This window comes from Mesocricetus auratus, unplaced genomic scaffold (genome assembly GCF_017639785.1).
Source record: "Mesocricetus auratus isolate SY011 unplaced genomic scaffold, BCM_Maur_2.0 Super-Scaffold_100691, whole genome shotgun sequence".
Classification (NCBI taxonomy): Eukaryota; Metazoa; Chordata; class Mammalia; order Rodentia; family Cricetidae; genus Mesocricetus; species Mesocricetus auratus.
In genome coordinates, this window is record NW_024429267.1 from 54,112,972 (window position 1) to 54,137,034 (window position 24,063).

General features: G+C 43.1%; 1 protein-coding gene and 1 long non-coding RNA gene across 4 annotated transcripts in view; one reads left to right on the plus strand and one right to left on the minus strand.

Moving 5' to 3' along the window:
* Positions 1-12,638, plus strand: part of LOC121137563 — a 29,529-nt gene extending 16,891 nt beyond the window's left edge. The window contains exons 2-3 of the long non-coding RNA XR_005874846.1: positions 8,894-9,008; positions 12,114-12,638. This is a non-coding gene — a long non-coding RNA (uncharacterized LOC121137563). The remainder of the gene's footprint in view (positions 1-8,893; positions 9,009-12,113) is intronic.
* The window catches only part of Rbms3 (RNA binding motif single stranded interacting protein 3), a 775,988-nt gene that overhangs the window by 703,899 nt on the left and 48,026 nt on the right, over positions 1-24,063 (minus strand). The gene's annotated exons all lie outside the window — the stretch shown is intronic.

Here is a 24,063-nt window from a genome sequence, read left to right on the forward strand (position 1 = left end):
GATTGAGAAAGCCCCTCCGTAAGACCAGGCCATAAGCGTAAAGCATTTTCTTAAATACTGATTAATGGGGGTGGATCCAGCCTGTGGTGGGTGGTGCCATCACTGGACTGGAGGTCTTGGGTTCTGTAAGAAAGCAGGCTGAGCAGGCCAGAAAACAGCTCCCCTCCATGGCCTCCGCATCAGCTCCTGCCTCCAGGTTCCTGCCCTGTTTGAGTTCCTGTTCTGACTCCCTTCAGGGATGAACAGTGATGGGAAAGTGTAAGGCAAGTTAAGATAACTACAAAGTATGAGGACTGCATGGGAAAGCGACTCTTCCCCCTCTGCAGTGACTGTCTAACCTTTGCCTTCCCCAGGCTCCGCCAGGGTATAGTGTCCAGGGGCTGAGAATGAGTGCTGGAGTCTGGGGAAACAGGCAGAAGCTGCTCATGGTCCCTCCTGATACAGGCCTCCATCAGCCCAGGGAGAGGCCAGCATGGGACCTGGGGCCCTGGAGAGAGGAAGGTCTATATGGGAACCCAGGATGCTGCTGTGGAAATTTCCACCCCCTACCTTCTTGCCTTTCTCTCCCCTCTCTCCCTCCCCCCCTTCCCTCTCATTGTTAGAACTCTGCTTCATTCACCTGGAGTGGTAATTACGAAGCTTGTCTCCAGAGATTCACTGTGACATTAAGTCAGGACACTGCTGATGCCTCTCGTTGCAGTGACCAGCCTAAGAGTGGGGATTAAAGAGCTAGTGAGAGGCATTCTTCAGTTGCTGTCAGGGCTTTCAGGACTCCCAGCAGTGGAGCTTCCAGCTGGGGCTGAGGTGCAGAGCCTGCAGGCTGAGCTCTTACTCTCACATGGCTTGACTTACCCCAGAAGCAATTGCTCCCAGGCAGGCTCAGCCCTCATGAAAGACAAGCCTCCCCCCTATCTCCAAGAGCACAGCTGTGAAGAGGAGGCCATGACAGCAGTTCCAGCTAAAATCTAGACTGGACTTTGCATGGGTTGCCCATATCTGCCAGGTGGGGTGCTCTGGTGACTCTCTCAGCTTGAGGGGAAAAACGGAGCAAAATAAACAACAAAATAGGAGTAACGTATACCAGAAACACACATGCTAACATTATTTACACTAAGAGAAGGGAGGAGTTCCAAAGCAGGAGAAGAGAGAGATGCTTGTGAACACAGCTAATCTGGGCTTAGCTTTCCATTAGCACTCAAATGAGCAAGGGGCTTGCTGCAGCAGCCATGAGGTCTGGCTGCTAAGATGATCCAATGTTGATGGGTTAGGCCTTAAAAGACTGCCAAGGCATTCTGAAGATTTATCTTTCAAAGGACCATGAAGCGTTGCTAGTAATGCCTATCAAGTGCTTTCAAGGACGTAGTTTTACAATTTAAAAATATGTATCTACTTATTTATTATGTGTGCGCATGCACACGTGCCAAGGTGTGTGTTTTGTAGTCCTCGGCTCTCTCCTTCCCCGTGTGTGTTCCAGAGAGGTAACTCCCACTGCGAGACTCGGCAGTAAGTGTCTTTACCCGCTGAACAATCCTGTCAGCCCCCAAAATAATTTTTTTATTGTGAGAAAGCACATGTTGACCAGCTTCAATTAAACAAAACTAAACATTTTAGAATAAATCTATTTATTGATTCCTTGAAAATCATCCCCTCACTCCCCCCGCCAACATACAAACAAGTGCACTCATGTCCCCTTCGGCTTCATAGTAGCGTTTCTCGAAGAACAAGGGCCCTCCCTCCTCACCATATGTTAATGGGCTCAGTGTTTAAAATGTACAGATAGCTGAAGGACAGCACACGCCTATAACCCCAGCACCTGGGAGGCTGAGGTGAGGGAACAGGGAGTTCAAGGTCACCCTGACTATGTCTTCAGTTTGAAGACAGCCTGGGCTACATGAGACTCTGTAAACAATGAGGAAGAAAAGAGGGGAAGTAGGAGAGGGGAGGACAGAGGAGTTCATGAGGCCTAGACTTCTTTAGACTCTGAAACAGAGCAGGCAAACAAAAAACAGAAACAGAGGGAAGGAGGGAGAGAGGAAGAGAGGGGGAGGGAGAAAGGAAGGGAGGAGGGAGGGAGGGAGGGAAGGAGGGAGAAACTGTATTGTCCATTTCCTCTGCTGAACACTGGAGAGGCTGACCTATAGAATATGTGATAAATCTGGTTATATTTTCCAAATTTGTGAATGGGAAACCACAACCATCAGGGAAAGTCTGGGTTGCCACCTGTTTCTGTCCTGAAATTTGAATGGAAAAAGCGTGTTCTTTCATTCATGTGTTCTCCATGGCTGTTCTCACTTCAGTGCAAAGGGTTGTGTGTGGTAGACTGTCCTGTAAACCTATAGTATCTGCTGCCTGAACTTTCTATAAAGAACAAAGAAAGCTGCTTTTCGCTTCTGGTGAAACTCGGGCACACAGTACCAGTAGATGCAAGTAAAAAAAAAAAAATGCCTGACAGTAAAAACTGCCTCAGTAGTTGCCCCCACAAGCTATCCAAGATATCTATGTTTTGCAAATGGTTCTGCCCTTGTTTGGGTAAATACTTGTACATCATCATTGTAAAACAGCACAGGGGCTTCTCTGAATCTTCAGGCCATTTACAACCAAACAGCAAAATTCACAGCTCTGCAGCATTACTGTGCTATTTGAGAACAGCCTGGTAAGCACACCAACATGAGGTCCTCATGAATATTTATGAGCTACTCCACTTGGCCTTCTGGGTTTCTTGCTTCCATATTGATGTAGATGTGCCCATGCAGAGGGTCTGTGTGTGTGTGTGTCTGTATGTGTGCAGGAATGTACACACACATGCACTCACATGCATGTGCGCACGTGTACCTGTGCACCTGTGCACATTCAGTGTTGTCTCAGTTGGTGAATTTCTTAAGCTCTCACAGTTGCTCCTTCCTGTTTATAGTCCCTGACTGCAGCTGACCACAGTTGTGGATTCCAAAAGCACAGCATCCAATAGCAGACCGCTCCTAAGATTCTTCCTGGTTACTTACCTTTATCTATGCAGTTCCCTGCCCCTTCCTTGAGTTAATTGTGTGTGCACATGTGAGCATGCGTGAGTGTGTGTATGGTGTGTATGTATGTGATGTGTGCTTATGTGGAAGTCAGAGGTTGACACTGGGTGTCTTCTCCCATTGATTTCCACTTTGTCTTTTGAGACAGGATCTCTCACTGAATTTGGCATTCACTGATTGGCTAGGCTGGTGCTCAGGAGGCCCCAGTGATGGGCCCCTATCCCTAGCATTTTTTGAAATGTGTGCAGAGAATCCAAACTCAGGCCTTCAGACTTCAGTATGAGGCACTAAGCCATTTCCTCACCCCTACCTACCCCATGGGAAACAGTGCTTCATCGTGTAACCAGAGATAGCCCAGAGCACACTATGTACCTACTTTGACCTGGAAGTGGCATTGTAGCCAAAGATTGCCTGCAACTTGCTATGTAACTCAGCCTTGAACTCACCAGCCTCCTCCCAAGTGCAATACCATGCCAGGCTCCTCTCTCTTAAGTCAGGCATATTTCCCCTTTTCCTTTAGATCAGCTCTATCAACAACAACACACAGCACGCTGTGTTAATTCCCCTACAGTTTGCGATGACTTCTTTCATTTTCTTTACAATAAACCCATTGAAAATCCTCCCTCTGGCGCCGTCCTCAATGACGGTCTTTCATTCCCTCTTGAATCCATTCTTGCCAGCCTCTGTGGCCTCCTGCCCTGCTCCGTACTCAGACTCATCTTGTCAACCTGCTATTACCTCCCATCTCTCGAATCTCCACACTTAATCCTTAATTGTCATTTTACTCAGACTGCCAGTCAAGGTTTAGAACATCTACCAATGCTTCCTCTTTACAATACTTCCTTTACCTGCTTAGCATGCTCAGTTCGGTGTCTGCCTAGCTACCCGGCCATCAGCCAATCGGACTCACCCAGTCCTGTAGCTACCGGCCATCAGCCAATCGGACTCACCCAGTCCTGTAGCTACCGGCCATCAGCCAATCGGACTCACCCAGTCCTGTAGCTACCCGGCCATCAGCCAATCGGACTCACCCAGTCCTGTAGCTACCCGGCCATCAGCCAATCGGACTCACCCAGTCCTGTAGCTACAGTCCTGTTTCTCTGATGCTAGAAGAGTACAGGGATCCCGTGTTTCTTCAAGGTCCTCTGTGAACTCACATAGAATCTCGTGATGTTGCTCTCTCTCTCTCTTACACGGGCTAACTGGGTTACCTCCTGTACCAGCCCTTGATTTCCAAGCATCGTGAACACAGGAATGCTTTTTCTATCCATTTTGGGCTGGCAGATCCTTCTCTGTACCATGGTCTGGACCTCACACGGCAAGCTTCTTTGCGTTCACTTTATTATTATTCTGCCACTCTGTCGTATTGATAGGAACCTACTGATGGGGCCTGGCGAAGTGGGAGGAGCAGGAGCCTGAGACCATCACACTCACCGAGTGCCACCACATTGGTAGAATCATGGCACTGGCATCCGGGAATTTCCCAGAGGCAGTGGCCCAAGTGAGTAGAAGTATTGCTTCCAGAATAAAAGGCCCACTGAGGCAATCTGCATCTTCAGGAATGGGAAAAAATCATGACACTCATCTCGTGCCTTTGGCGCCATCTTTGAGATGCTGCTAGCAATTATTTCAGGAGAAACTTCAAGGATTCTGATATGAAGTGAGAACCAGAAACCAGCAAAGGTGCTAGCCCAGATCCAGAGGACAGTGAAGCAGAGTGCCCCCTAGGATAGACATCTGAGTATCTGTGAACCCAAATGTCTCCCAGATTTGCTAGAACGTTCCATGAGACAAACGAAGTGCACACCTTTAAGGCTAAACAGCAAAGGTTTGTCAGATACATATTGTCTTTTTAATAACTTGCTGGGTTAACACCAGACTCTTGTGGATACCAGAAACATGTATATGGGGGATTAAGTGACAGCGTATTTCAAGCAGTTCATAATGTGATCTGGCCTGTCACACAGAGAAATGGATGTAAGTGACGGACCTTGGGCTAGGTCTGAAGGAAGTTGTAGCTGCATGCTCTCCTCCTGACCCAGCTATGCTCAGGGCTCCATGGGAAGAGCTTATGGACACAGACTGATGGATGGTTAAAACGTGGACTAGGTTATGGCTAACAGCGGGAGACTGGAGTCATAGAGAACCACTGCTTCTGGTCACCCTTAGGTCCTTGGGATCCCAGGACTGATGAAAGGCTAGTTGGAGAAGAGTTGATGGTGGTGAAGAGGGAGGTCACACATTTCATTAAGAGCTGCTGGCTGCTTCCATGTATCCACCTGCTTCTCATGTAGTACTGGAAACTCAGTTGACCAGGATCACAAGACAAAAACCTTGATTGACTATTCACTCCTTATGAAGAAGTCTAGCAGTGTGATTAACTTCTATCCAATGAATGTGATATATGAAATGTCAATGTCTGGATGGTTCTTCCCCTTTATAGGTGATGTTCCCAATTTCCATAAATCACTTTTATTTCCAGTGTCTCATTTCCTGTGCAATGCACCACATGATGGTTCATATTGACTGTCAACTGGATCTGATCTAGGGTCCCCTGAAGATGGATGTGCTGCCATGATGGATTTGATACATGACCTGTGAGCCAAAATGAACCCCCTTTTCCATAAGTCACCTTTGTCATGCATTTTATCATAGCAATGAGAATAGCAGCTAAGAGCAACATGGCTTATGCCAGTCTCTGGGTTCGCTCACCATCTGTAAGCTATGAAACCTTGACTGAATGCTTTCACCTCTACTGGGCTTTCAGTAAAACAGGGCCTTGGTCACACCTCACACAAGTTCTTTACTAGTCATGATGAGTGACTAGACTTTGCATGTTTCAAGCAGACCTGACCAGGACACTCAGTGAGCATTATAACACTCTTCACAGTCAGTACCCATCCAGGAGTGGCCCAAAGCCATCCTGGTACCCAAACCCAAAGGTTTTCCTATGTCCTGAAAGTGTCATTCTACTTGGTCAGAGTGACAGTCAGTCCTGCTCCAGGGAGGATGGCTGTACTGAGGGCCTTTTCTGGTTAAGTACAGATAGGCTTCAGTGAACTCTGCTGGCCATGTTTTGGCGAGTTGGTTAGGCTCTCCATAAGGAGCCAGGAAAGGCATTTCTTTCATGCTGTGGAGGGTGGTGGGAAGGAGAGACAGACAGTAAGTCAGGGAGAGAGAAGGGTTGGGCATTAGCTACTACTTTCCTTTCAGGGTTTTGGAATGCCAAACCAACCTTTCTAAGCCGTATGAGTGCCAACATCTTTGAGTATATGATGGAGAGGCTGTGTTTTCTTTTCTTCCCTTATTTTAAAGTATGTGTCTATGAGTAAAGTGTAATAAATTCCTGAGGAGAAAAAGAAAGAACAATTCTCAGTGTTAAAGGATCAGGGTGTTTGCTGTGAGAATGTGTCTCTAGAAATATAAGGAGCTGCATCCACTGTGCCTCAACAACATGAGTGGCCATCATGAGCAGAACAAGGACAATAACAGACATGCCAGAGAGGGCAGGGGGCATGTCCAAGAGGCCTCAAACTTAGTGGAAGAACTCCAGGCAACTAAGGAATGCTGAGATCTTTCCTAGGAAGAACACACCAAATGGTTATCCTTGAAAACATACATCTAAGAGTAACACTATAGTAGCATTATACTGACTGAGCAGTTTATATTTATGAGTGTGTGTGTGTGTGTGTGTGTGTGTGTGTGTACAATAGCAGTTAAACAAACATGGGTCCATAAATTGAAAAGTTGTGAGGAGGGGTGTATAAAAGAGTGTGGAAGCCGAACGTTGGTGGCGCATGCCTTTAATCCCAGCACTCAGGAGGCAGATCTCTGTGAGTTCGAGACCAGCCTGGACTACCAAGCGAGTTCCAGGACATCCTCCAAAGCCACAGAGAAACCCTGTCTCGAAAAAAAAAAAAAAAAAGAGTGTGGAGTGAGGAAAACAGGAAAATGAAAGGAAAAATGCAAATAATATTATAATCTCAAAAATAAAAAGCACATAGAAATTCCTGAGTGTATGTTTGTATGTATGTGGGTGTGCATGCATGTGTGTGAATGTGCATGTTTGTATGTATTCATATATGTATGTTTATACATGTTGTATATGTATGCATTAATCTGTGTATGCATATATGTATCAAGTATGCATAAACGCATGTGAATGTGCATGTGTATGCATGTATATGTGTGAATGTGAATGTATGTATGCATGTATGTGTATATGGGTATACATGTATATGTGTATCTGAGTATACAGTATGTGTGTGAATGTGCATGTATGTGTGTGAATGTCCATGTATGTATATGAATATTCATGTGTGTGTGCATGGATGGATATATGTGTATGCATGTGTGTATATATGGGTATACATGTATGTCTATATCTGAGTATGCAGAATGTGTGTGAATGTGCATTCGTGTGTGCATGTGTGTGAATATGCATGTATGGGTGCATGTGTGTGTGAGTGCGAATGTATATGTGTTAATATTCATGTGTGTGCATGAATATATGTGTATGCATGTGTGTGTGTATGGTTATACATGCGTATCTGAGTAAGTATGTGAATGTGTACATGTGTGCATGCGTGTGTGTGTGTGTGTGTGTGTGTGTGTGTGCATGTAGAGGCCAGAGGTTAACATCAAGGTCTTAATCACTTCCTTAAATACCCATACTTCACTTATTTATTTAGTTAGTTTTGGGGGGGGTGATGGTCTTTCACTGGAGCTGTATCTCATCAATTTGTCCAGTGACATCTAAGAATCTGCCTTTCTCCACCTCACCAGTGCTGGGATAGCAGATGTGTTTTCTACTACTCTGGTGCTGGGGATCTGAACTCAGGCTCTCTGCCTGTGAAGTAAGCACGTTACAGAAACCCATCTCTTTGCCGCACGTTTTATTTAAGAAATCTGTAGAAACATTGCTTTCGAGATTACAGGAGCATATGTTAGTCATTTGGACACGGAAGGGAAGCAGGGGAGATGCAATGCAAACATGCAAAGGGCGTGCACAGGATGAGAGCAACACATAGGTGTAGGCACTGCACACTCACCCCAGAACTGGATGCCTGGAGAGGTGTGAAATTTGGCACATGTCTTGTATTTGCACACTTAGCACAGTGACACACAGGGATGTGACATTCATCTAGCGGTTCACATGTGGGTTGCAGGAATGCTCACAAGCAAGAGAACACAGGCAGCGTGAAGGGAAAGTTCCAGCCAGTGAGTTCTACAGCAGACAAAGCCGAGCTTCCTTTTGCTCACGGTCCTGCCCTGTCAACCCCAAACACAACCGCTATGAGCTGCTAATTAAATCTACAGCGTGTGTACTATACATGATTTCCCACCATTAGGCTCATTTCTTAATTATTTCATTTTTCTTTTGAGTTTTGATATGTTTTCAGGCAAGGAGTCCATTTGGAGCTTGTGATCTGAGAGTCAGGTGGAGTTCATCTGTGGCCCAGTAGTACAAGAAAGACTCAACAGAAAGGACAGTGTACGTAGCTTTAGAGAAAGAAAGCCCTAGTGGGTTATGTGGGGGAAAGCCTCCTTGCTTCCTATAAACAGATGGTGTTTCTTTACAAAGCTCCTTTGCTCCTTAATAAAACAAAGAGTCCCTGCAAATCCCAAACTTTAAGGTGGTGGAGAAAGAGACTTAGATATTGGCACAGTATTTTCTTGGAAGATTTGGGCAGACCCGGAGGACGAGGGAGGTTGACCAAGCTGCCTGGAGAACACAGGCACCCAGTCATTTAGCATATATTGATTTGGTTTTAATCTGCAGAACAGCTTTTCATTTACGAGACCTGAGTCACCACTGCCACTGAATTACAGCACTTCTAAACTTGGCTTTAAAATTCTTATTGACTCCATAGACCCTGTTTTAATATGCTAGCTGCATCTGGAATCTCTAAAGACCTGTAAGACCTGCCCGGGACAGGGAGCAGACACAAAATCCTATGAAAAGGGTTCTGGATGACGGCTCAGCGGGTAAGGATCCGAGTTTAGGTCCCAGGTATCCGTGTGAGGGTACAACAGGCATAGCAGTGGTAAAAGCAGAGGCATAAGGATGCACCGAGCAGCCAGCTACCCAGACTCCCTGAATCAGTTAAGTTCTGGGTGCTATTCTCAGACTCTGCCTCCATTTGTAAGGTGGGAAGGCGACCAGGAAGACATGTAACAATAGCCTGGGATGTCTACATTCATGCACTCTCCCATGTGCATGGGTACCCCTCCACAGGGTGCCCATATATCGCACACACACACACACACACACACACACACACACACAGAGGCAGGGAGCTGAAGTGGCGGCAGGGGTCGTGCAGGTCTGGAAGGGCAGACTCGAAGCAAGGTGTGGGGACAGCCAGCTCAGCTGGTGGAAGGCAGACTCCAAGAGCATCGGGGCACCAGAGAGACACACACTTGGCTAGGATCCACACACAAAAGGCAGACACTCTGTTTGCTTAGCTTACTCTGGGAGACATATCATTACCAAATTAGAACTACCAATCATTTGATTTGTGAAACACCACATTTTTTTCTTTAAAGTAGCACTGTTCTTATAGTAATACTCAAACCCAAAAGGATTAAATTATAATGTATAACATATAATGATCTAAATCTGATGAGTTACTTTTGGAGCTTAATTATATTTGTTCAACAGTCATTTGAAGCATTAGGACAGGGCTTTTGTAATACCCTGATTAATGATGGGCTTTGCTCTGCTTCTCCTACTTAGTTGAATTCTTGTCACAGTGTGTTGGTAAAATAGTACAGAGCAGACTGTTTGGGCTGAAGCTATGATTTGAGGATACTGGGTCAGCTTGTGACTTTCAACTTTTACCTTCTATCTCCAGAAAACCTATATGAAAGTGTATTCAATTAAATGAAGAGGCATTTAAAAGTTTTTATTCATGTGCTGGGGAGATGACTCAGTCAGTGAAAGCTTGCATGGCGAGTCTAAGGACCCAAGTTCAATTTCTAGAATCTACATTAAAAACATTGGGCATGGTGGTAGGTTTGAAATCGCAGTGCTGGGGAGGAAGAGAAAGAAGGATCCCTGGGGCCCGCTAGCCAGTCAACCTAGCCTACATGGAAAGTTCCAGGACACGGAGAAGGGAAGGTGCCTGAGGAATAAGACATGGGGTTGTTCTCTAGCATTCACTCATGTGTTTGTATATGTGTGTGTACACCATCACACAAAGGCACATGTCCACACATGACCATGCCATGTCTCCCTCCACACACACAAACTTTAGCTGTTACCGATATTAATTGTCCCAACGCTCTTCCCAGATACAGTGTGTCCAAGGAATGCTCCAGTTCGGTAATGTCCCATCTAAGAATGAGATCAATTCAGACAGCAGGCCTCTGGAGGCAGAATACATAGCTCCAACAATTAAACATAAAAAACAAAACAAAACAAATAAAACCCAGCATTCACTTAATTCCTTTCTTCCCAATCTGGGGTCATGGAAGTTCAGTAGTTGAGGCCCCAGATTCTTTAGCCCTCTCCCATTAGAGCACATGGCATTGGAAATCTTACAGAATCGTCTTCATAGTGAAGAACTAATGACTTCAAATGGTCTATGAATACCAAATACTGACACAGACAAAATGATACTGACCTAGAACACATTTAGCAAATATGAATGGCTTAGATAAAATAAGAGATATTATTTAAATCTTACTAAACTGCTGAAGATCCTCAGATTATAGCCTACTTATTCTGATTAATTTTATTATCTCTTAGGGAATGTGATAAGCAGATAAAATAATACACCCTCAAATCGACCACTGACACTAAACAAATATGTGAAACAAACAGTACAATAAATGCTGGACCCTGGTTTGAATATAATATATTATCATGTAGTTTTTGTACTTCAAAATTTGTCTGGCTTTCTTACAAAAGAGAGTTCTCTCTTTGGGAGTTGTTATTATCACGAAAGCATAAACTGCCATATGTGCTAAACCACAGTTACTACCCAAACGTATTTATTTTAGAAATACACACAAATAAAACCATTTTAGTGGTGGACCGATAGTTCTCCTTATGTGTGAGTTTTCAACAAAAGCTGGCAGTCACCATTCTCCAGCCATGAAGGAAGAGGACCCTGGGAGAGTCAACCAGGAAACCCGGTTCTCAGTCTCAGACCAGGAGAGGCCATCTGAGCTAAGTCATAAAACAGATTCACCCCGAGTTTACATTAAAATACACACAGGAAGGATGCTGTTTACTCTGGAGGGGGGTAATCCCTTCCTATTTAAATCATATGAAACTCATGAGCATATAGTCTCAGTACATTTTTTATGGTTACAAAAAAGTGCTAGAAGTTGTATTTTTAGAGACATATACCACCACCACCCCAGTATCCACTAACTTCCTCAGATAGAACTCTGGCCAGAAGAGAGGGCTTTAATCCACTGCATCTCTATCTGGAATGATTAGAATTTCAAGTCTGAAAGAAGGGAGCCAGTGCCTAACTCCTGGCTTTTCAGGTTGGTTCTGTCCCTCTACACACATTTTATGTTGCCATTTTGCATATTAATTAATAAAGACAAAGTCCTAGCGTATGTTAACTAGGGAAGCAATACTTTAAAATCAGGTTGATAATACATGTGTACACATACTGTTTCTCTTTATTAATTATGTGTGTGTACATAAATAAGTAAGTGTGTGTGTGTGTGTGTGTGTGTGTGTGTGTACCAGAGGTCTATAGTGGGTGTCAACTTCTGCTGCTATTCACTTTGTTTTTGAGAAAGGGTCCCTTATTTCACCTAGGGATCACCGACTTTATCATGCTTCCCCGGGCAGTGGGCACCAGGTCCTCCTCCCTCCACCGCTACCCCAATCCAATCTCCCCACAAGCAGCGTTAGGGTTCTAGATGCACCATTGCACCTGCCTCTTCTTCCTATGTGGGAGTCGATCACCTGACTTAAGTCCTCAGGCTTGCATGGAGAACACTGCTGACTGAGCCCCTGTCCCTGTCCCTGATCCTGTCCCTGCCCCTGCCCCTGCCCCTAGATGGAGGCTTATATTTGAGTTACACTCAGATTACAAAAGCATTGATTCCTCTTCTGTCCTTCAGAAAGAAGTGGATCCACACGAAACCTGTTCACACCTGGGGGTTGTGGAAGTGCCCTGTACTCTAAGACAAGTGGTCCACAGGCAGATGCTTAAGAAGTCAACAACCGTGTCCCATACAGAAAACACGAAGTTTCTTTAACCCACTGTGCATGTTAAAGAAAAAGGAAGTAAAGGGAAGACTCCCCGAGACTCAATTCACAGCATTCAAATACAAGTTTCTGAGGTTTGAAGACCAAAGCACTGATTTTATAATTAAAATCACTTCAACTGAAGTTTCCACATTCACGGCCATTCTTATAGTCAACACTCCCATCCATAGTGAGGTCTGGAATGGAGCTTGCCGCCTTGGTGAGGGCAGAAATAAGCCGCTGCTTTAAAAGATTGTTGAGCTTGAGTTACAGGGAAGCACTTCCTAGAATTGAAATATTTCTCTAAACAATTCAATGAATGATGACATTTCTCATCAAGTTACACCCAGCAATGGGAGTAGCCTGCCCTGTGAAAACAGGATGAAAGGAAAATGGAAGATGGAAATACAATAGGAAATTATAAATTTTTACAGTTTTATTAAACAGTATCTAAATGCATTACAAGAATTACCATGGGCTGTGCAGTAAGAATCTACATAAATGAATCCTATACCCACAGTCTGCATTATAGTCAGCAAAATCGGTTACATGCTGAGCCAAGTCAATAGATGTTGTACTCTCATTCTTGGCATTGAAAACTTTAATCCATCAGACTGACTTCATATTTCTCTGGTAGTCTTTATGAATCCTTTAATATTCATTTCCGTTGTGTAAATGAAAAGTCAACTTTTTATGGAGTCATAGGTAAGAGTCATAAAGTTTCACTTCAGAAATAACACCACTTCTAAACTTTCCTTCCCTGTGAACTGTCAGATCTGAGTGGATATCCTACATTCTGCCATATCTTGTTTATGGTCTGCAAATGTCAACTTTCTGAACAGTCTTTGACAGGCAAGCAACTTAAACAAACTGCCATTATTTTCCTTATCACTTCAGACAGTGCATATCCAATAAACATCTCATATACTGAGTCTGTACTAGCTGTGGGACAAGGATCTGTATTATACTGTGGTGGCTCCTACCCTCTAAGACCTTCTACTTTAGGGAAGGGGACATGCTCGAGGGTTACCGCAATGGGTAATGGGCTAGGAGTAGAGTATGTGAAATATAATTTGTTTGAGACAACTGAATATGTTTACCCTTGGGACCCCCAAAAGACACAAGTGGTGGATTTTATTGGTTATAGAAAGTGAATTTAGTTGCTACAAAAAAATCAAACCACCAAGATCCAGGATTTTATGTTCAGTGAGAGGAAATACTCATAAACTGACACTCTCACTTCCAAGGTATGGATTTTCTATTAGTAATTCATTTTTAAAGAAAGTTTTGGATATCTTACTAATTTAATCTCTAGATCAGAATAAAGAGAGTATATTCATGGTATTCATAATCCTACCTCTTCCTACTCGCCATACAAGGCATCAGTAGCTGATCACAGATCTTACGATGAGGCAAGATGTGATCTTACAATCTTGTCAAATAGCACTTCAGAGCATTACTCTTAATCACACAGTATGGTGGGTAGACTATTCAAGCTCAGAGACATGTTTTCTGTGGAACTAGCACATTGACTTTACAGGTAGCAGAGATCCACAACAACATAGGAATTCTAGAAGAATGGAATTAGAAGAGAGACATGAATTCATTTGCTCAATTCTCTCATGTAACAGATACCTGGCTATGTGGGACACACTAGACCTCTTCCTTGCTGTTGAGCCTGTTATGATGCCTTTCTCCATGGGTGGCTAACTCTCAGGGTCCCATGACACTGTCCCAACTTCTGTACATTAGGATTACAAATCCAAACGGTCTGTAGGCGTCTAGAACTACTCGATTCAGAACTCCTTGAGCAGCTATCCTTTGCTGATCTCTGCACCTTAGCCTCCTGGAACATCAAGTGACACACAATAGTTTTCTAAAGAAAAATGATGAATGAATGAATGAATGAATGAAGATAGAATGACTTTTTAAAAAAATGCATTACAAGTGGTTTGCCATTCAAAGTGCATTTCCTCTGGAAATAATTTCATGCAACATCAGCACCGTAAGGAGTCTCCTTGCACTTGAGGCAATGCTTCCTCCCACACAGAATGGCAGAGCCAGAGGGTGCTTGCCAGGGAAGGAGCTGCCTCAAATGACCCAAAATCAAGAGGACGTCAAGCAACATCTCTCATTCCTGGAACTGGGAAGTGGGCACCAGTTGACTCAGAGTTGGGAAGCACAGCGAGTACTGGAAATAAATAGGAAGGAAGGGTTTTCATGGGGGCGGGGAGAGCACTGCTGGGAGGAGCCTGGAAGACTAAAGACAGGTATGAAGGGGTGAGAGATACTGCAGTTTATGGGAGGATAGAGATAAGAAAAAGTCCGTGGCTTGTCCATAGTTCTCTTAAACAGTCATTCCTAGGAGAGATATACAAGCAACTCTAAAGGAGGCAAAATAAGAGACAGCTTGATTGAGGCTGATCCAGGCATGACAGAAGAGCACAGAATAGACAGAGCCATATAAGCAGGATGCGACATGCCTTTAAGAGAAAATTGATCAGCTCTCGATCCAATTACAGCAGTTTGATTTCAATCATGTTAGCAGGTTCCCATTAATAAAGCATTAAGAATTTATTAAATATTTCATCTATGTTATAATTTTCAGAGAAGAAAATCAGGCCAAGATTTACAAATGATTTCTTTTTCCCCAGAGTAATCAAATACATCAATTGACAAAATTGGGGCACAAATTTAGATCCTAAACCCCTCACCATTTGCTCATTGTGGGGTCCACCCTCACAAGATATAACAGAAAAGGGGGAAATTCAAGAGGAGATGAATGGTGAGTAGAATTTACAGCCTCCAAAGCCCTCTAATTTTCTTTCCTTTTTTCTTTTTAATACTCATGGAGTGTGTGGGGGTTGATCTTCTTCAAAGTGACACAAGCTAGAGTATCTTGGAGGAGGGAACCTCAATTAGGGACTATTCTCTCTCTGACTGGCCTATGGGCAAGTCTGTGAGAGTTTCTATCACTCAAAGATTGACAGGGGAGCGCCCAACCCAACCCACGGTGACCACAGTTCCACCACTGAGAGGTAGTCTGGATGCTGTAAGGAAGCAAGCTGCGAGCCACGGGGGCACATGTCAAGTAAGCACATTCCTCTGGCCTCTACTTCAGGTCCTGCCTTGAGTTACCGCCCTGGCTCTTCTCAATGATGGACTGGAACCTGTAAGCCAAATACGGTGTTTCTTCCTGCTATCTTTTTTTTTTCAATAGCTTGTTTTACATGTCAATCCCAGTTCCCTCTCCCTCCCCTCCTCCTGTACCTCCCCCACCCCTCACCCCCCACCCCCGATCCTCCCACCCTATTGCCAATTCCTTCCACATAGGGGATATCTAGAGTCTATCATTTCACTCAGGGTAGGGTCCAGGCACTTCCCTAAAAGTCCAGGCAGAGAGAGCAACCCTCTTTGTGTTATGGACACACGATGTCTGTTAGTATTCAAGGGATAAACACTGATCCACTGCTCAGGACCCCATAGGTAGCCCAGGCCTCCTCATTGACTCTCACATTCAGGAGGTCTGGATCAGTCCCCTCTTGGCTCTGGAGTCCAAGAGCTCTCTCCTCTTCAGATCAGCTGTCTCTGCTGGTTTTGCCAGCCCATTCTTTGCCAATTTGCTCTTTGTTCCTCTCTGTCACTGGGTTCCTTGGGTTCTGTTCAGTATTTAACTGTGGGTGTTTGCCTCTGCTTCCATCAGTCACTGGATGAAGGCTCCAGGATGGTTATAGACATCAAGTTCACTATCAGGAATGGGCATTCGAGGTGGTCTCTACACTATTGCTTAGCTTGCCAATTGGTGTCATCTGTTTAAATCACTAGGGGTCACAATGGTGCCTGATCTGTCTTCTAACCTATGATTCCCTCTTCCCCCTATCTTACCCCCCACCCCATCAACCTTCCTGTTCTTCCACAACCTACTCTTTCTACCACTTCTCCCCCTCTCTATTTCCCAGGTCCCCCTCCCCCCCACCCCTCGCCGTGTTCCCCATCTGTTCAGAGGATCTTGCCTCATTTCTCTTCTCCTGGGTACCATGCATATCTTTTAGGTTCTTTCCTGTTTCCCAGACTCTCTGTCATTGGAAGTGCAGACTGGCACTCTCCTGATCCATGTCTAAAATCCATATATGAGTGAGTACATATTTGTCTTTTTGTGACTGGGTTACCTCACTCAGGATGGTTTCTTCCAGTGCTATCCATTTACCTGAGAATTTCAAGATTCCATTGTTTTTTTTCTGCTGAGTAATATTCCATTGTGTAAATGTACCACATTTTCTCTATCCACTGTTCAGTTGAGGGGCATCTAGATTGCTTCCAGGTTCTGGCTATTACAAATAATGCTGCTATGAACATAGTGGAACAGATGCCCTTGTTGTATGAATTTGCCTCCTTTGGATATATGCCTAAGAGTGGAATTGCTGGGTCTTGTGGTAGATTGATTCCCATTTTCCTGAGGAATCTCCATACTGCTTTCCAAAGTGGCTGTAGGAGTTGGCACTCCCACCAGCAGTGGAGGAGTGTTCCCTCTCTCCACATCCTCTCCAGTATAAATTGTCTTCGGTGTTTTTGATTTTAGCCATCCTGACAGGAGTAAGATGGTATCTCAGAGTTGTTTTGATTTGCATTTCCCTGATGGCTAAGGATGTTGAGCACTTTCTTAAGTGACTCTTGGCCATTTTAGCCTCCTCTATTGAGAATTCTCTGTTTAGTTCTGTAGCCCACTTTTTAATTGGATCCTTTGGTGTTTTGGAGACTTGCTTCTTGAGTTCTTTGTAAATCTTGGAGATTAGCCCTCTGTCAGATGTGAGGTCAGTGAATATCTTTTCCCATTCTGTGGACTGCCTTTCTGTCTTGTTGACTGTGTCCTTTGCCTTACAGAAGCTTTTTAGTTTCATGAGGTCCCATTTGTTAATTGTCGATCTCAGTGTTTGTGCCACTGGTGTTATGTTCAGGAAGTGGTCTCCTGTACCAACTCGTTGAAGAGTATCTCCCACTTTCTCTTCTAAAAGTTTCAGTGTGGCTGTATTTATGTTGAGATCTTTGATCCATTTGGACTTAAGCTTTGTACAAGGCGATAAACATGGATCTATCTGCAGTCTTCTGCATATCAGTACCCAGTTATGCCAGCACCATTTGTTGAAGATGCTTTCTTTTTTCCATTGTATAGTTTTAGCTACTTTGTCAGAAATCAAGTGTTCATAGGTGTGTGGGTTAAAATCAGGGTTTTCAATTTGGTTCCATTGGTCTACCTGCCTATATTTGTGCCAATACCAAGCTGTTTTCAGGACTATCGCTCTATAATAGAGCTTGAAATAAGGTAAGGTGATGCCTCCTGAAGTTCCTTTATTGTATAGGGTTGTTTTGGCTATCCTGGGCCTTTTGTTTTTCCATATAAAGTTGAATAATGTTCTTTCCAGGTCTGTGAAAAATTGTGCCGGAATTTTGATAGGGATTGCATTGAATCTGTAGACTGCTTTTGGCAAGATTGCCATTTTTATTATGTTGATCCTACCAATCCAAGAGCATGGGAGATCTTTCTATTTTCTGGTATCCTCTTTGATTTCTTTCTTTAAACACTCCAAGTTGTTGATATACAGGTCTTTCACTTACTTGGTTAACATTATCCCCAGATATTTGATGCTGTTTATGGCTATTGTAAAGGGTGAGGTTTCTCTGATTTCTTTCTCAGTCACTTCATCATCTGTATATAATAGGGCCACTAATTTTTTTGAGTTTACCTTGTATCCTGCCACTTTGCTGAAGGTGTTTATCAGCTCTAGGAGTTCCCTTGCGGAGTTTTTCTGGTCACTTATGTAAACTATCATATCATCTGCAAATAGTGAAAGTTTGACTTCTTCTTTTCCTATTTGTATCCCCTTTATCTCCTTTTGTTGTCTTATTGCTGTAGCTAGGACTTCAAGTACAATATTGAAGAGATATGGAGAGAGTAGACAGCCTTGTCTTGTTCCTGATTTTAGAGGAATTGCTTTGAGTTTCTCTCCATTTAGTTTGATGTTAGCTGTTGGTTTACTGTATATAGCTTTTATTATATTCAGGTATGTTCCTGTTATCCCTGATCTCTCTCGGACCTTTATCATGAATGGGTGCTGGATTTTGTCAAAGGCTTTTTCAGCATCTAGTGAGATGATCATGTGGTTTTTCTTTCACAGTTTGTTTATATGGTGGATTACATTGATAGATTTTCTAATGTTGAACCATCCCTGCATTCCTGGGATGAAGCCTACTTGATCATGGTGGATGATTTTTCTGATGTGTTCTTGAATCTGGTTTGCTAGTATTTTATTGAGTATTTTTGCATCGATATTCATGAAGGACATTGGTCTATAGTTTTCTTTCTTAGTTGTGTCTTTTTGTGGCTTGGGTATCAAGGTAATTGTAGCCTCGTAAAAAGAGTTTGGCAGTGAGCCTCCTGCTTCTATTGTGTGGAATACTTTGAGGAGTATTGGAATTAACTCTTCTTTGAATTTCTGGTAGAATTCTGCACTGAAGCCATCTGGGCCTGGGCTTTTTTTGTTTGGGAGACTTTTGATGACTGCTTCTATCATTAAGGGTTATAGGTCTGTTTAGATTGTTTATCTGCTCTTGATTTAGTTTTGGCAAGTGATATCTATCCAGGAAATTGTCCATTTCCTTTCAATTTTCAAATTTTGTGGAGTACAGATTTTCAAAGTATGCCTTGATGATTCTCTGGATTTCCTCAGAGTCCGTTGTTATGTCCCCTTTTTCATTTTTGATTTTGTTAATTAGCATGCTCTCTCTCTGTCTTTTGGTTAGTTTGGACAGAGATTTGTCTATTTTGTTGATTTTCTCAAAGAACCAACTCTTTGTTTCATTGATTCTTCTCAATGTTCTCCTGGTTTCTACTTGATTGATTTCAGCCCTCAATTTGATTATTTCCTGGCGTCTGCTCCTCCTGGGGGAGTTTGCTTCTTTTTGTTCTAGAACATTCAGCTGTGCTATTAATTCTCTAGTATGACTGTTCTCCAGTTTTTTCATGTGGGCACTTAGTGCTATGAACTTTCCTCTCAGCACTGCTTTCAAAGTGTCCCATAGGTTTGCGTATGTTGTGTCTTCATTCTCATTGAATTTCAGGAAGACTTTCTTTTTTCATTTCTTCCTTTACCCAGGAATGGTGCAATTGAGCATTGTCCAATTTCCATGAGTTTGTGGGGTTTCTGTGATTTGTGTTATTGTTGAATTCTAATTTTAATGCATGGTGGTCTGAGAGGAAACAGGGGGTTATTCCAATTTTTTTGTATCTGTGGAGATTTGCTATGTTCCCTATTATGTGGTCAATTTTAGAGAAGGTTCCATGTGGCACCGAGAAGAAGGTATATCCCTTTGTGTTTGGGTGGAATGTTCTATAGATGTCTGTTAAACCCAGTTGGGTCATAACTTTTATTAGTTCTTTTGTTTCTTTGTTAAGTTTTTCTCTGGAGGTCCTGTCTAGTGGTAAGAGCGGAGTGTTGAAGTCTCCTACTATTAGTGTGTGCGATTTGAGCTTTAGTAATGTTTCTTTCACAAATGTAGGTGCCTTTGTATTTGGAGCATAGATGTTTAAAATTGAGAATTCATCTTGATGGACTTTTCCTTTGATGAATATGAAATGTCCTTCTTCATCTCTTTTGATTGATTCTAATTTGAAGTCTAGTTTGTTAGATATTAAGATTGCTACACCTGCTTGTTTCTTGGGTCCATTTAATTGGAAAATCTTTTCCCAACCCTTTACCCTGAGATACCATCTGTCTTTGATGTTGAGATGTGTTTCTTGTATGCAGCAGAAGGATGGGTTCTGTCTTCGTATCCATTCTGCTAGTCTGTGTCTTTTTATAGGCAAGTTGAGGCCATTGACATTGAGGGATATCAATGACCATTGATTGATGATTCTTGTTTGTGCTTGATTTATTGGTAGTGAAGTTATTTTGTGTAGTTTCTCCTCCCTTTTTCTTTTGGTGTTATGTAAAGTGGGATTATATATTGCCTGTGTCTTTGTGAGTGTAGTTATCTTCCTAGGATCTAAGTTTTCCTTCTAGCACTTTCTGTAGAGCTGGATTCATGGACACGTATTGTTTAAATCTGGCTTTGTCATGGAATATTTTGTTTTATACATCTATGGTAATTGAAAGCTTTGCTGGATATAGTAGTCTGGGCTGGCATCCTTGTTCCCTTAGCATTTGTAGGACATCTATCCAGGATCTTCTGGCTTTCATCGTTTCCATTGAGTGGTCAGGTGTAATTCAGATAGGTCTGCCTTTATATGTTACTTGGCCTTTTTCTTTAGCTGCTCTTAATATTTTCTCTTTATTCTGTAGGTTTGATGTTTTGATTATTATATGGCGAGGTGACTTCTTTTTCTAGTCCAGCCTATTTGGTATTCTGTAAGATTCTTGTATTTTCATAGGCATATCCTTCTTTAGGTTAGGGAAGTTTTCTTCTATGATTTTGTTGAATATGTTTTCTGTACCTTTGAGCTGTATTTCTTCGCCTTCTTCTATACCTATTATTCTCAGGTTTGGCTTCTTCACGGTGTCCCATGTTTCCTGGATATTTTGTGTTAGGGATTTATTGGTTTTGAGATTTTCTTTGGTTCATGACTGTATATCCTCTAATGAGTCTTCAACACCTGATATTCTCTCTTCTATCTCTTGTATTCTATTGGTGATACTTGCATCTGTAGTTCCTGATTGTTTACCCAGCTTTTCCATTTCCAGCATCCCCTCGTTCTGCGTTTTCTTTATCGTTTCTATTTCAGATTTCAATCCTTCAACTGTTTGAGTTGTTTCCTTCATTTGTTTGGTTGTTTTTTCTTGGTACTCTTTAGATTATTTGAAGGATTTGTTTATTTCTTGAATTTTCCCCCCATTTCATGGATTTTTTGTTTGTTTTTTCCTCTATTTCTTTAAGGGATTTCCTCGTTTCTTCTTTGAGGGTCTCTATCATCTTCATAAAATGATTTTTATGGTCTGTCTCCTCTGCTTTATCTATGTAGTGCTTTTCAGGTCTTGCTGGCGTTGGTTCCCTAGATTCTGGTAGAGTCATGTTGGTCTTTTGACTGCTGAGTGAGCTCTTATTCTGTCTTCTTCCCATTTCTTCTTCCAGTGGGTGCTGGTGGTGTCTTTCTGTCTCCACTGGTCTCCTTCCTTCCTGAAGCTGATTGGGATCGCTGGAGTTTGGGGCCTGGAAGGACTGATGTCTCTCTTAGCTGGGATCACCGGAGATTAGTGCCTGGAAGGGCTCCTGCTATCTTTAAAGGAAAAAAAACTACTTTTTTTTTTAAAATAAATGTCTTTTACTTTTAAATGCCCTGACTCTGCCATGTGCATTTACAGAATGAAGGGGAATGGAAGGGGGATTTCCGGGCCCGAGATAGATATTTCTTTGAGTAATTTCAACATTTAGCACGGAAGCATCTGACATAGACAATGTTTCTCACACAGCAACATTTTGCAATGGGTCTGGTTCTCTTGAAAACCTGTATCACTATGGAAATGAAGCAAAGGATGACTCTGCTACCTAGACACATGCGGAATGACCTTTCTGTCCAGGGTTCAGAAGTGAGCTTCTTTGGCAGACAAACATAAGAGGTGCATTGTAAGGGAAGGCACCAGGGGATAAGGCTAGACCAGAGTGTCCCAACAGCTCACATCCTTAGTTGCCTGAGGGTTTTTGGTGGTCTACACTTTGAAATGAAACAAACAGGTCTTGGTTTTGCATGGTCATCTATGCTTCCGAATAAGCTTCAGATTAATTAATAAAACTTACAAAAATTAGAGAGCAACAAAATAAACACAGGGTCTCTGAGAACAAATGAAAGCTCTGGAGGGAGAAAGCTAGATCCTATTTAAAAGGGAGTAAGTTACATGGCACGAGGTAGATACTCCTTAGTTAAATCTGGAACGAGGCTGCTCAACGTTGAAGGGGAATTTCCGTATGTGATACTTAAAACTGATTGTCAATTTGACAGTGTCTGGCACTGCCAAATAGATGGGCCTCCAGGCACATCTGTGATTGATTGTCTAGGTTAGGTCAGCCTCTGTCACGCTTGGGAGGGGTGACTGACTCACCCTAAAAGTCTATAGCACCACTTCCTGGACGGCCTCAGAAAGAAAAGGCAACTGGAATGACAAGCATTGTCTCTCAGCATCCTGAATGCTTAAGTTGTGACCAGTGCCTCAAACCCTGTCACCATGACCCCCACACACACCCACTATGATGGACGGTACCCTGGAGCGGTGAGCCCAAATAAGCCCCTCCTTCCTTGCAGACAGATGTTCTTGGGGGCTTGGTCCAAACACAGGGGAAGCAACTGAGACACCATCCAAAGTGGATTGGGTTAACTTTCATAACTTCTCTTACACAGCAACAATTCATAACAGACAGTGATAGATGTGACAAAACTCTTAAAGTAAGAGTCAAGCATGTTTACTGCAGGATTTAAAAAATCAAAAGAAACAATCTGAAATGCCTTAGTTTAACTCGGTCCTCTGTGCCTGTCGCCTCGGCCCGCAGGAGGCTGAAGCAGCTACTCCATCAGCTGCATGACCTTGAAGAACTTATTTAAATTTTCTCAAACTCCATGTCCTTGTCGCTAAAGGGAAAAACAGTAACATGTATTTCAAGATTCATGAAAAAGATTAAGTGAGATGCTGTATCTAATTTCTAAGCACAAGTAACCCTGTATTCAGGCCTAGTGGCCTTGGGGGAGGGAGGGAGGGAGGAAGGGAGGGAGGGAGAGGATGGGGGAGGGGGAGGGGGAGGGGAGGAAGAAAGGGAGCGGGCAGATTCCAGTTCTTCATGCCTGTTTCTTCCTCAGCTCATCCATTCCTCTTCTGAACCCAGTCAGTCAGCTCAGGCCAGCAGTGCCTTTGTTCTTCAGCCCAGTGAGCACACTGAGCCTGTTTGTTACCTGTTGCTTGTTTCCCATCTATAAAGTTCTTCTCTGGTCTTTGCATGGTTGACCTTCGTCCAGGTGTGAGACCAATTTCTTCTCACTTGACACTCTTCCTCTCAGTGTCCTTGCTAGAGTTTCCTTCTATCTGCCACTCATTTAGAATCCAGTACTTCCCAGCGTTTCCTTCCAGGATTTCCCATTAACACCATCCATACATCTGTTTGAACATCCATTGTCTATCTGGCTACACCCAAACAACACCCCTATACAAGTAGGAACCCCATCTGCCTTGACACAGGAACACCATGGACAGAGATTGGCTTTGTGCTTATGAAACATCTTTTACAGAATTTATCAGCATCCTTTGCAGTCCACACAACCACATGCTGCATTCTAGAAATGCAACATGGTGGCTGTGATGTGCTCTACTCCAAGGTTAGATGCACAGAGACCTTTGCAAGGGTGTCCTGTTTGTAGACGGGAGGAAGGGGTCCTAGGAGTGGTCACATGGATGAAACCAGAATTCATTATTCAGAAAAGCTTCCAAACACAGTAGACTTCACTTGAGTAAGAAATAAGTTTGTTTGCTCCTCCTCCTCTTCTTCACAATTCAGATGGAATTGAGATGGGATAGGTAGCTAAGCAGTCCCATTGGTGGCACTGTGTATCATAGTATGTCTAGTCTTTGTGCCTAAATTATATTCTCCCAAAGCCTGCCAAAGAAGACAGTACCACCCTGGAATAAGAAAGTCCATTAGAGAGTACATAGAGGCCTCTAAGGTGCGTAGAGTGCTTGAAATTCATTGACCTTCTCTCCTGGCCTTTAGAAGTTTGGTAAATATTAATATGAAAAAAGAAATCAAAGGGATTTTTGTGTATGGCATTCCCAGCACTGACATTTTTTTTTG